Source organism: Sinocyclocheilus anshuiensis, unplaced genomic scaffold (genome assembly GCF_001515605.1).
Source record: "Sinocyclocheilus anshuiensis isolate Anshui unplaced genomic scaffold, SAMN03320099.WGS_v1.1 scaffold3163, whole genome shotgun sequence".
NCBI classification, from domain to species: domain Eukaryota; kingdom Metazoa; phylum Chordata; class Actinopteri; order Cypriniformes; family Cyprinidae; genus Sinocyclocheilus; species Sinocyclocheilus anshuiensis.
Window position 1 is genome coordinate 210137 of NW_015542737.1, and position 11854 is coordinate 221990.

General features: G+C 37.8%; 1 pseudogene; it reads right to left on the reverse strand.

Annotated features, from left to right (window-relative positions):
• Positions 1-11854, reverse strand: part of LOC107694586 (sodium leak channel non-selective protein-like) — a 65202-nt pseudogene that overhangs the window by 5633 nt on the left and 47715 nt on the right.

The window sequence follows — 11854 nt, forward strand, 5'->3', positions numbered from 1 at the left end:
AGACACTGATTTTTATCTTTAATCAGGCTCTTACTGAATTAACATTTTACTTAAATTAAAATTAATTAGAATGAAACATTTAAAGAGAAATAAGCTATTAAAGTTTGTTTACATTGCAGTTTGTTTACATGCATTTTACCTTGTCGTGGCTGTTTTCAGGCAGAACCTTTAATGTTGTCATATCACACAACTGTATAACACAATTCTGTTTCATTTCTGAATGGATCGAGCGATTTGTGCTGTTTATCTCTTATAAATCGTGGCGGAAGCGCAGCGCTGTGCGGGAGACTCATCCCGCTCTGCTTTAACGCGCGGCTGGTGGATGCACCGGGTAGCGCCGCTTCACACTTTTGGAGTGCTTGCTTTTTGCAGTTTCGCGTGGGCTGTAATTTAAAAACAGCGCCTAATATGAGGGCTCCCTCGCTTCGGCGATCGGCCCACCGGGAATGTCCCAGTGCTCCCGATGGCCAGTAGCTACATCGCTGGGTATGTTCAAGTAAGATAGATATGCCCAGATGCTGCGCAATTAGGCTTATTTAATATATCATGATGAGTCTCGAGTTCAGTATTTACACTAAATCTGTGCAGATTTGGCTTACATGAACTTCCTCAAGAAATTAATTAGTAAACATAATTTACGAAAAGTAAGCCGCCAAATTAGCTAGTGATTTGACAGCGTTACCCGCCACAGCTGATTTTTACCCGAATTTGGCGGGTTGGCGGGTGTTAATTTCAAACCCTGCACGTCACGTTTTGGTAACAGTACGGTTCACTTGGAACCTCAACCGAGGTGGTACTAAAAAAGTAACAGGTACCAGGTACTGTATCCAGTGGTAAACCCCCCAAAAGTGAACTGTACCGAGCCGCCTTTCCGATGTGATATGAAATTTAAAAATGGAAGAAAAAAAGTTGAACTTGGGTTCGAACGCGTCAAAAAGACTATGACACACCATCTATGCCACTGAAGCTGACATCTAGCAGCCGTCTTTTGCACTTTTACTAGTTCAATCACACGTTGGTGGGCGAAATTAGTGTAAATAGCCTCTGCCAACAAGGTGGGCTATTTGCACTTAGTGTAAATAGACACTCCGTAATAATAAACTCAAACCTTATTTTATTATAGTCTCCAAGGCAACATTTCTCACTTTCATTTAGATTAACTTGATGTACTAAAATAACTAAAAATAAAACTGAAATTTACAAACAACAAAATTTAACTAATATACTACTAATACTAATTAAGAAAAATTGCAATAACAACAAAATTACTAAAACTTTAAATTAACATAAAAGCAGAAAATATGAATAAAATCTCATTCAAAATATTAACAATATCTAATACTATCTCAATGATACTAAAATAACACTGGTGCAGGTATGATGTTGGCCTAGCATGTGGATCATATTAGCCATGGAAGTCTTGCTAAAATGTAATTTCAATTAGACAAATTGAGGCTGGTAAGATATAAAATATTTTTTAAAGAAAGTCTCATATGCACACCAAGCTTGCATTTATTTAATCAAAATAGTAAAATACACTGAACAAAATTATAAACGCTACACTTTTGTTTTTGCCCCCATTTTTCATGAGCTGAACTCAAAGTGAAATATTATTACAATTTTAAATAATGTTTTCTATTTTAATATATTTTAAATGTAACGGCAAAGCTGATTTTTCAGCAGCCATTACTCCAGTCTTCAGTGACAGAAATCAGAAATCATTCTAATATGCTGATTTGATGCCCAAGAAACATTTCTTATAATCAATGGTGTAAACTGTTGTGCTACTTAATATTTTTGTGGAAACCATGCTATAAACTTCTACTGCATAAATACTGCATCCTGTTTGGTACATCAATTATAATTGGAACAGAGCATTCTCAAATCAATTCTGATTGGTGCACAACCCAACTTGCTAATTGAGCAGCCTATTGGGGACACCAGCACACCACAACATATGCTGATGACTAGAAAGTGTGCACATCTATACAGTCCATAAACCAAGAGGAACAGAGACAGAGTCTAAACTGGCTTTGACCCAAAGTGATTCAAAGCCTCATTCATATTCAGCAGTGACCAGTGCTGAGCTACGAGATGGAGGAACCACTCTGTTCTGGCAAAAATAGAGATAATAAACATGGAAGGACATCAGGAAGAAGAATGGGCAGGGATATTGTATTTTATGAGCTAGTTTGGCTAGCGTCTAAAGCGGGAGGAAATTAGATGCCACCCCAGGAGATGGAACAGGATATTATGTCGGCAGTCAGGGGAAAGAGGCGCTTACCTACGAGCAGGTTGAGCATGATGTACGCGATGATGACATAGAAGGAGCAAAAGTAAATGAGGGTGCCAGCATAGTTGCCACAGTCCGTTTCCCAGTAGCGATGTTTGTCCGGAGAGCAGAATGGTGGCTGCACCTGGGGAACGAGGCCGATAAACAAACATAATCAACACATGGGGCTCAGCTGATGTGTTTTTGTTAACAGAAATCATTCAGAAGCATGTCGAATGAAACCAGACGCTGTACAGTTATATTTGCAATTCTATCTGATTCATTTAAACTGAATTGTTTACTGTTTTTTAAATGATTTTCACAGCGAGCAAGCTTGCTAGCGGGCAAAACGGGGCTGCCATCCAATCTCTTACCATGCAGTCATGCATGATCTTATTCCAGTCTTCACCTGTGACTATTCGAAACAGTACAGTGATGGCTTTCCCCGCAGTGGAAAAGTTTGCGTGCCTGTTGGCGAGAGAGGAAAAAGTAACAGCTCACGCAGAGTCACTTCCTCTCATGCTGTCAGCTGTACCTGAAAATTGATTCTCTCAAATGCAAGTAGGGCATTCGAGCAAAACGTTTGCGTGTGTTGCCTTACTGTAATTGTCCAATAAAAACTGAAATAATTAAGCCAAAAAGGTACAAAACCCTTGAAAATGCATGACATTTTAGTGTGTACCTGTAAAGCAAAGTGCAAAATGATCCATATGACTCACAGGGATGTGACGAGTAGGTCATATCTGTTTCCCCTGCTCTGCCAGTATCCAGCTGGTGACATAGCTATCAGCTTCATAGTCACCTGCGGCAGAGCAAATTTAATTATGTCATGACCATACAATACTTACGAAAGACCTAATGAACTATGAGGCCTCTGATGAATTTTAAAACTTTTTTTGTGGCTGGAAAAAAAATTCGAAACAGTACAGTGATGGCTTTCCCCGCAGTGGAAAAGTTTGCGTGCCCGTTGGCGAGAGAGGAAAAAGTAACAGCTCACGCAGAGTCACTTCCTCTCATGCTGTCAGCTGTACCTGAAAATTGATTCTCTCAAATGCAAGTAGGGCATTCGAGCAAAACGTTTAGACAACACCAATTATATCAGCGCCGTGGGTAGTAGTAAGTGTGTTACAAATCTGACACAGTCCAATCAGTGCCTCCATGTGTCACAAGACACAGGCTTACCTGTTAATGTTCTCACCGTATTTGACGGTGCCGAAGAGGATGACACCGGCGAAAGCGTAGCACAACAACAACAAGAACATGCCCACGATAATAAAGAAACTCTTGTACATGCTAACGACCACAGTTAGCAGAAGCATCTTTAACGTCACCTGTAAATACAAGACAGCTTGGTAGTGGAGGAAAATGCACTGTAATTTTACATATATTTTGTGTAAATATTTATGCATACTTACATGCTTCCCACATATGGTGAAAAACCTGAATACTATCACACATGTGCCCATCATGTATGTGTAAGCATTCTAAAGAAAAAAAATGTGTTTATTTACAGTATAAAGCACATTTAAATCAACATAACAAAAGTTAAAAACAAAAATTAAAACCACGAATATTACTTTTAAATTATAACGAATACCTTTTGTGAATCTCACATTGAAACAACAGATCATTTATTTTTTGACTGTTCAAACAGGAGTGCCTTTTGGTCTGACATGTATTATCGGCTGAAAATTGTATTTAATTTGGAATCAGAGCTCACTAGAAATTACATAATCTTTGGTATAATAATTGATGATGTACAGATTCAGTTTTTGTTGAAATAATTTTATTTTACAGAAACTTTATATTCATACATGTAAGTGCCTTAAAACAAAGCTTCTGTTATGTTTTGTTTTTCAAAAAGAATTCAGGAATGACTGTAAATATTTGAGTTTTACAAAAAATAAAAAGTGGTAGATTTTTACCATGTTTAATAAAGTTTAAAATAAAATGACATTTATCAGAAGACCCCAATATTTAAGCTGTTGTTTCAGTACATTATTTTATGTTAATCTTTATATATATATATATAGGTGACATAGCTATCAGCTTCATAGTCACCTGCGGCAGAGCAAATTTAATTATGTCATGACCGTACAATACTTACGAAAGACCTTATGAACTGTGAGGCCTCTGGTGAATTTGAAAACTTTTCTCGTGGCTGGAAAGAAATCTTGCTTGGGCTGACTCATGAAAGAACAGCAAACAGAATTGGAAATATATAGCCTACTGTAACAGCTTTACCTCCAGAACAAAAATGAACGTGAAAACCACAGACATTGTGGCCAAAGGAAAAGTAACCAGGTGAAGTTCATCCCACTGTAACACATACACAAAAAATTATTTATCATTTTAGTGCAGAAATAAAGCAAAAATGTTTTTGCTGTAACCCTCCTCACCTTAACAGACAGGAGGACAGACTGTGCTAACACCAGCACTGCAATACCTCGCTTGAAAAAAGGATGTTGGGTAATGTCATACATTTTTGCACGGAATCCACCGTTTTCTGCAAATGGAAGAGAAGGAATTTCAGCTTTGAAAGAACAGAAAATTAGTTATTTTCTGAATGATCCGGTGCTGTGGTTATAAAACAAAGGCCTGGTTAAAATTCCCTGACCTTCACAATAATCTCTACGCTCTCCTTTATCACCAATTAATAGACTCGCTGAGAGAAAATCACCTCAACTGTTCATTCAATGCACTCGGTAAGAGCTTTACCCTTGGCATTGCTTAGGATCCGCTACATCATCGTTTTGCTGTCTTTTAGCTAAAGGTCTGAGTGCCATTCATCATACACCGGAATCACAAGTTCATTTCAACAGACACAAAGCGCAGACAGATTATTCGAAGCTGGTTTCAATGGAGTTGGAATTGATGTGGTTACTCTGCCGAGTGCTGTCTAAGGTATTGATTTTTCTGTTATTCCATGAGGCAGACTACCTGGCAGGAAGCACAAAGGAAGCTCCGCCTACTGCCGTCCACAGCTCTCTATAGCTATCTCTCAATTTAGTTCTTATATTGCATGCAGTGAATATTATTGCTGTAATGTTATTTTAGTATTATTTATACTACTATTATTGTTATTATATTATGTATCAATACTTTAAATTATTTTTATATTTTAAGTATTTCATTTGAAGTTTTAGTCATTTGGTTATGGGCTTTCATCATGTTTATTAGTTTTTTGTATTTAATTATATTTATTTATTAATTTTTAATAATTTTAGTTATAAATTGTAGTTTTTTTTTTTAAGTTTTAGTTTTTCATATAATAATTATATCATATTTTATTTAAGCTTTGTTTCAATTACTGCATTTTTAATGGTTTTACTTTTAACAATAACACTTTTGCAGGAAGATGTTTTTTTTTTTTGTCTGTTCCATTGGCTGAAAAATCATAAATTGCTTAGAAAAATATTTAGCACACCTCTCCTGGCCAGCTAACTATCTAAATAAATAAATACAGAAATAAATAAATAGTTAAATAGAAGTAGTAGTAGTAGTAGTAGTAGTAGTTTTGAGACTGCTCTGCCCGGTTAAATATATGGATGTTAATTATGCTTGATAGTGATAGAAGAAGAAAAAAGAAAGGAAGTAAACCATTATTCAAATTTGATCTCTCTTTGAGGGAAAATTTAATTAAAAAGGTTGCGTTACTTGCAGTGTGGCCCACAAAATGCATTTTGTTTTGTTTGAACAAAATTAGATTTCAGTTATCAGTACTGGAGGAAGAGCACGCTGCTTCCATGCTGATAGCGAAAGCCATTGGTTCAGCCCATTGTTTACAAAGGCAGCATAGATGAACAATTCTATTGTAATTTACAAAGAACTGCTGCATGTTTTCCTATTGGTTAAAATGATAATTGAACAACTCCAATGTACTTAATGACTGAAAAAGAATAGAAAAGTACCAAAAATCAGTCCATTGCAGCCTTTGGAGTTTGGTTCAAAACATATCAATCAAATATGCACAGTTGTCAGTAGATTGGAGCATTATTTTGTGTCTAATTGCCACATAAAATATGCGTGGATAATTGCCTACTATGATAATTGTGTTTATTCTTTCCTGCTGTTATGAAGCATGTCTTTGAAGTGTCTGTTTCCAGGCGAGCCAACGGCAGTCTAACATAAAAACATAACGAGCCACCGCCGTCACCGCAGAGCCTGCGACTGCCAAATCAATCAGTCAGTCAATCTATGGGAGACACAGAGAGAATCGCTCTTCTCTCTTTGGCTCCGAGGTGCCCACAGAGCCCAAAGTCATTCATACTACAGGCCGCTATAACTTCTGACTCAAAAGTGGAGTGGTTTTTATCAAGTGTGTGATTGCCTTGGGGGTGTACCCACCGCTGAAAGCTTAAATGTAGTTTGTTCTCTACTACAGCAGAAGAGAGCTGATTAAATGCTTCAGGAAACATATGCAAAGCAGGGATGGCTCATTAGCCAGGAGAGGAAGAGTGGAAGATGGAGGGAGGGATAGAGAGAAAAAAGAGAGAAAGAAAGAGATGAGAGACTGAGAGGCTGCTGCTGAATAATACACTTGCAGCTCTGGTGACGTTTATCTGTGCACCACCAACATGTCACTTTGTGGCTGTTTGACCATTTTGGATGATTCAAATTCCTTTTGAAATAAGAAGCTTCAGTTATCTTCAGATGTCTTTGACAGAGAAAATATGAGTATTATGACTTTGAATCAAACAAACTGATGTAGTTTATACTTCAACGTAATTAAAATATATCACTACATTGTTTCTCTTGCTACTTTTATATTCTCATACACATGATGGCGCACAAACTGCAACAGAGCAACATAATGGTGGTGCACAAATTGACATTTTATTTCTATAGACCTCAAGAGTGCACTTACCTGGACGTGGGGGGAGGTGGAGGGGCTGAGCAATCTTCAGTCGACTTTTCAAATCTTCCCATCTCCTCTGATCCACGGTCAAAAGAGCAGTGCCCTAAACAAAAACATCCAACACATCTGATCAGGGATCAGCCAACAAACCTACTGTAGCTACTAATCAACTAACAGTAAGAAAAATGCCATACCTTATTTTCATTAAAGTTGGCTATGACAACACCAACAAAAAGAGTGAGCCCAATCATACAGCCCAAGAACACAAAGACGTGGATGTAGATGCCGTGAATCTGTTTTAAGAGACAATCAAAGGTCCTAAACAGTGCAGTCATGATCAGTCAGTTCAGTATACAGTTTAGTATCTTAATAAAAGTAACTTACCGGTCCTACTCTGTGTATGATGACGTCTCTCACCTCCACCCAGCCCTTCAGTGACAGCACCTCAAATAGAGCCAGCATGGCATTGCCAACATTATCAAAATTAAAGTTTCGAGGGTTTGCCCTAAAAAGAGCAGTTCAAGAGATATTTGACATTTTTATTTCTGTCTATTCTTAGGAAGAAAAATGTCACTCCTAATTCAAAAGTAAAATATACAATTCTATCTTGGAATATTAAGCATGATGTTTCTATTTTTTTTATTTTCCATTGTGATTTTTATGAGCACATTTACTTTCTCCTTGCTCCCCAATCCCTAACTTTCTGTTATGAAAAAAAAAAATCTAATTCTTATTACTGTAAGGCAGAAAAATAATTACATATTATTTAAAATGTAAAGTATATGTGTAAAGTATCATTTTAAGCATACAATGTATTTGCAGATGTATTTGCAAAGAATAATTTTCATTATACTGAAGTATGTAATGGTCATGGAAATAATACCACAATGGAAAAATTTTAAATACTCTAAAATTTTATTTTATTGAAATATGAACCAGACATTAATTGCTATAATCACATTTAAAGCAATGACACGAAACCAAGAACATTCAGAAAGCATTTTTAAAATGTGACTTAAATAATTTTGTCAACTCATCTTGTGAGTTAAAGATAAAGTACCACTGCTCTTAAAACATAAAAAAAACAAGAGGAAAAAAAAAAACTTCAGCTGTTCCCTTCTTATAATCTCAGGTATAAAATGTACCTAAATGTTATGGTGTCTATCTGCCTGTGTGTGTGTGTGTGAGCGGACTGGACACACTGCTCTATGGGCTGAACACGAACACAATACCAAGAGGATCAAATGCCTTGCTCTTTCCCTGTTACCACGCAAAGCGCTCAAAGATAAAAGAGCAACCACCTCTCTCTCTCTCTGTTATTCAGCATTAGCAGAAACCTTGCTTTCTCTAGAACGGCTATGGACCCATGTGTGTCTTTTGCTGGTCTTCATTATTTAACGTCTCACAAATAATTTGCCATTGTGTTGGCACACATCTCTAGAGCAATAACAGACTCATTGGTGTGTGGGTGTATGATTGTGTTGTTTGTGTTTATGCCTGAGGGAAGGATATATCAGCCCCCTGCTCTGTGCCCACGACAAACTGTACAAATGCAGTGCAACACTGACTATTGCTTATGGGGAAAATACATATGAAACATGATGAAAATGTGGTGCTGTTTATCTGATGAGAGCATTTATCATACTGGTTTGTGCTGTCACAGATGAGATGTTACTACAGGGATTTCTCAAAAAGACCTCAACACTGAAGATGTGACAGGTTCAGTTTGTGTTGAGTTATTCTGTGCTTTTAAATGAAATTGAATTCTATTCATTTGTGAAAAAGTAAAAATGTCTTTCAAATTCTCAAATTTTAGTCAAATATCAAAAATACATTTTTATATTGCATTACTGTTCACTAAATTTGAACGTGAAAAAAAAACTATAGAGAACATTCTTTTCCATTTCATACCAAACTCTTGGCACCCAGAATCCTGGTTTCTTCTCGCCCGGCCTGAGCTTTAAATTCAGGTTCTTTGAAATGCTCACATTGATTCTAAAGATGCCATGGCAGTCCTCCTGAAAAAGTCAACAAAGCACAAAATTTCAGTGAAGTACAGAAGATCCTCCACTCCGAACTTAGTTTGAAAAGTTGTAAGAATTACATTGTACCTTATTGGAGATATGGGGATCATTACATTTGGCAAGTTTTCCAGCAAAGAGTTGCACCTCAAAGGTTGCAAACACCAGCATTAGTGTCAGAAGAAGAATAGAGACCTGTTTGGGAAATCAATAATCCGGTCTAAAGCAAAATGGCTTTCCCATAAAAAATGGTCAGTGCATTACTCTCATATACAGTAACCCTATAATAAGCTCAAAGAAAAGTACCCAAGGGGAGCAAAGCTTTAATAAAGAAGGTCCATAAAGAAATCTCCTAGACAAATACTGCTGAGTTAATGCATTGCATTCCACTACTGCAAAGAAGAGAGCTTCTCGATTTTCAATTAAAGGGGTCACACCACAAAACAATTTAAATCAAAGTGTATGTGCTCAGAACACAAACCTCTTGTTCCAAAATATAATCTATTGAAACGATGCAAAAAGACACTGAAAAATAATTTTAAATTAAATTATAAATGCAAAAAAACAAAAAATGTTAAGAAAGCATAAGGAAAACAGCCAGCCATCTCTGTTCTCCTTTTATTGAGCAACTACAGGCAGGAAGTGGGACGATTTGTTCACTCACCAAGAAGATCTCTTTGAAACCCTTGAGGACCTCTCGAACCACCTTCCTCATTTGGGGCACCAGTTTAAAGATACGCAGTGGGCGCAGGCAGCGTAGCATCATGAGGAGCTGGGCACCAGACTCTGGAGGCACACTGTTTGGTAGCCAGCATAGAAAGATCAGACTGACCTACAGAGTAGGCAGAAAGATCACCTTAAAGGGCACAACTCTTCATTTAATTCTGATCTTGAATGTGAAATCACTAACTACAGATTATTTTTTATGGCATATTTATATTGCTTTATTAATATAAATGCAATAAGTATTACTCATGCAATAGTCAGCAGTGGAAGTATAAATGCAAATAATGTTTGTGTGAGACAGGCAGAATTCTTCTGAAATGAGTAAACAGGATGAAATTGACGTGACTGGGTCATTTAAATAAAACGCTGTTTAGGGTCATTAAAATGCAATCTTCAGAGCCTCATTAGAGAAGTGAGTAATCAGCTAGAAGGCTGCCTTTCACATGTGTCGGAAAGTGGGTTTTTCACAGGAGAGCTGAGAATGGAGTTTTACTAAGTAGATGAAGATGTCCATGATGCCACCGAAGTCTCGGATGACTGCAGTGGGAGTGAAGAACAGACCATCTGCCATGATATTCAGGTTCAGCTCAATGCTCATGAAGATGACGAACACGTATTCTCCGATCTGCAGGGAAAGGGGTGGTTTAGTGTACAATAGAATACAATTTTTCATAAAGCAGCTTTTTATAAAAACTGAACTAAAAGTTTGCAAGCTTTGTCCTAACAATTCTTTGTCTTCTGGTAAGTTAGAGAAGATTTTGAGACTGGGAGTGTCATAACACAAAAACTCGCCAGGATAAAAATCTTTCTCTGTGCTCTTGAAAATATCCTTGTCAGGTAAAGATCAGGTCATCCTGGACTGTCTGAAGTGGAGTTTCAATCAGTGGTGTAGAAAAAGAGACAGAAGACTTTCAAGAGTGGCAGGTCAATCAGCCCCAACTTTCTGTTTCGTAAAGTACAAGATCTTTGAAACAGAGGCACCCTAAAAGAAAATTCACTTTCAAAGTCAACTTACTGTAAATGAACTCTAAAGTGGATCATTATCAAATGTGCTCAAAAGGGCAAAACTAGTTAAGAGTGGCAATCAAAAGTGCTGGACTGCAACAAAAGCGAGACATGATGACCAGCCTTCAGGAAAGAGATGAGGAACATTTACAGGGTAAAAAAGTTAGTTGGATGTGCATGTGGGATAGAATGGTGACCAGTTGGGTTTAGAATACCTGCAGGGTAGGGACATGCATGACCCTAGTAAAAGGGGACTCAAACATCATGGAAATACAAGAGCAGATGGTGACCACGATCATCACCCAGTCCAGATAGGTTACCAAGCCCAGTAAATCACTAGAGAACACACACAGACACATACACATGCAAGGTTTAGTGCAGGTTAAATGTGCATTCTTCCTACACTTCAGTCTGAGCTTACATAATTTGTCTTAAAGGGGTCATATGATGCGATTTCAATTTTTCCTTTCTCTTTGAAGTGTTACAAGCTCTTGGTGCATAAAGAAGATCTGTAAAGTTGCAAAGACTAAAGTCTCAAATCCAAAGAGATATTCTTTATAAAAGTTAAGAGTTAACCACGCCTACCTAAAACGGCTCGTTCTAACACGCCCCCACATGTCTACGTCACGATGTGGGAAGATTTGCATAACACCGCCCAAATGTTCACGCAAAGAAAGAAGGCGTAACTTTTATTCTCGCTGTAGTATTGTTGCTGCCGCCATGTCGTGAAGACGCTGTGAGTTTCATTGTGAAAGCGAAACTACCTTGTTTGGCCTTCCAAAAGAGGACGATATCCGCTTCGTCATGCCTAGAGCTGATCCGTGATTCCATGGTCGCTGAGGAAATACACCAACTTTGCACTGTGAATCGCCGGATCGGCTTTCACCGTGGACAAAGCGGAGTCCAGCCCGGGGTCGTCACACGTGGTTGCCGCAAGCCCGCCGGCCGTTCCTCACTCTAGCCGCCGGCCTC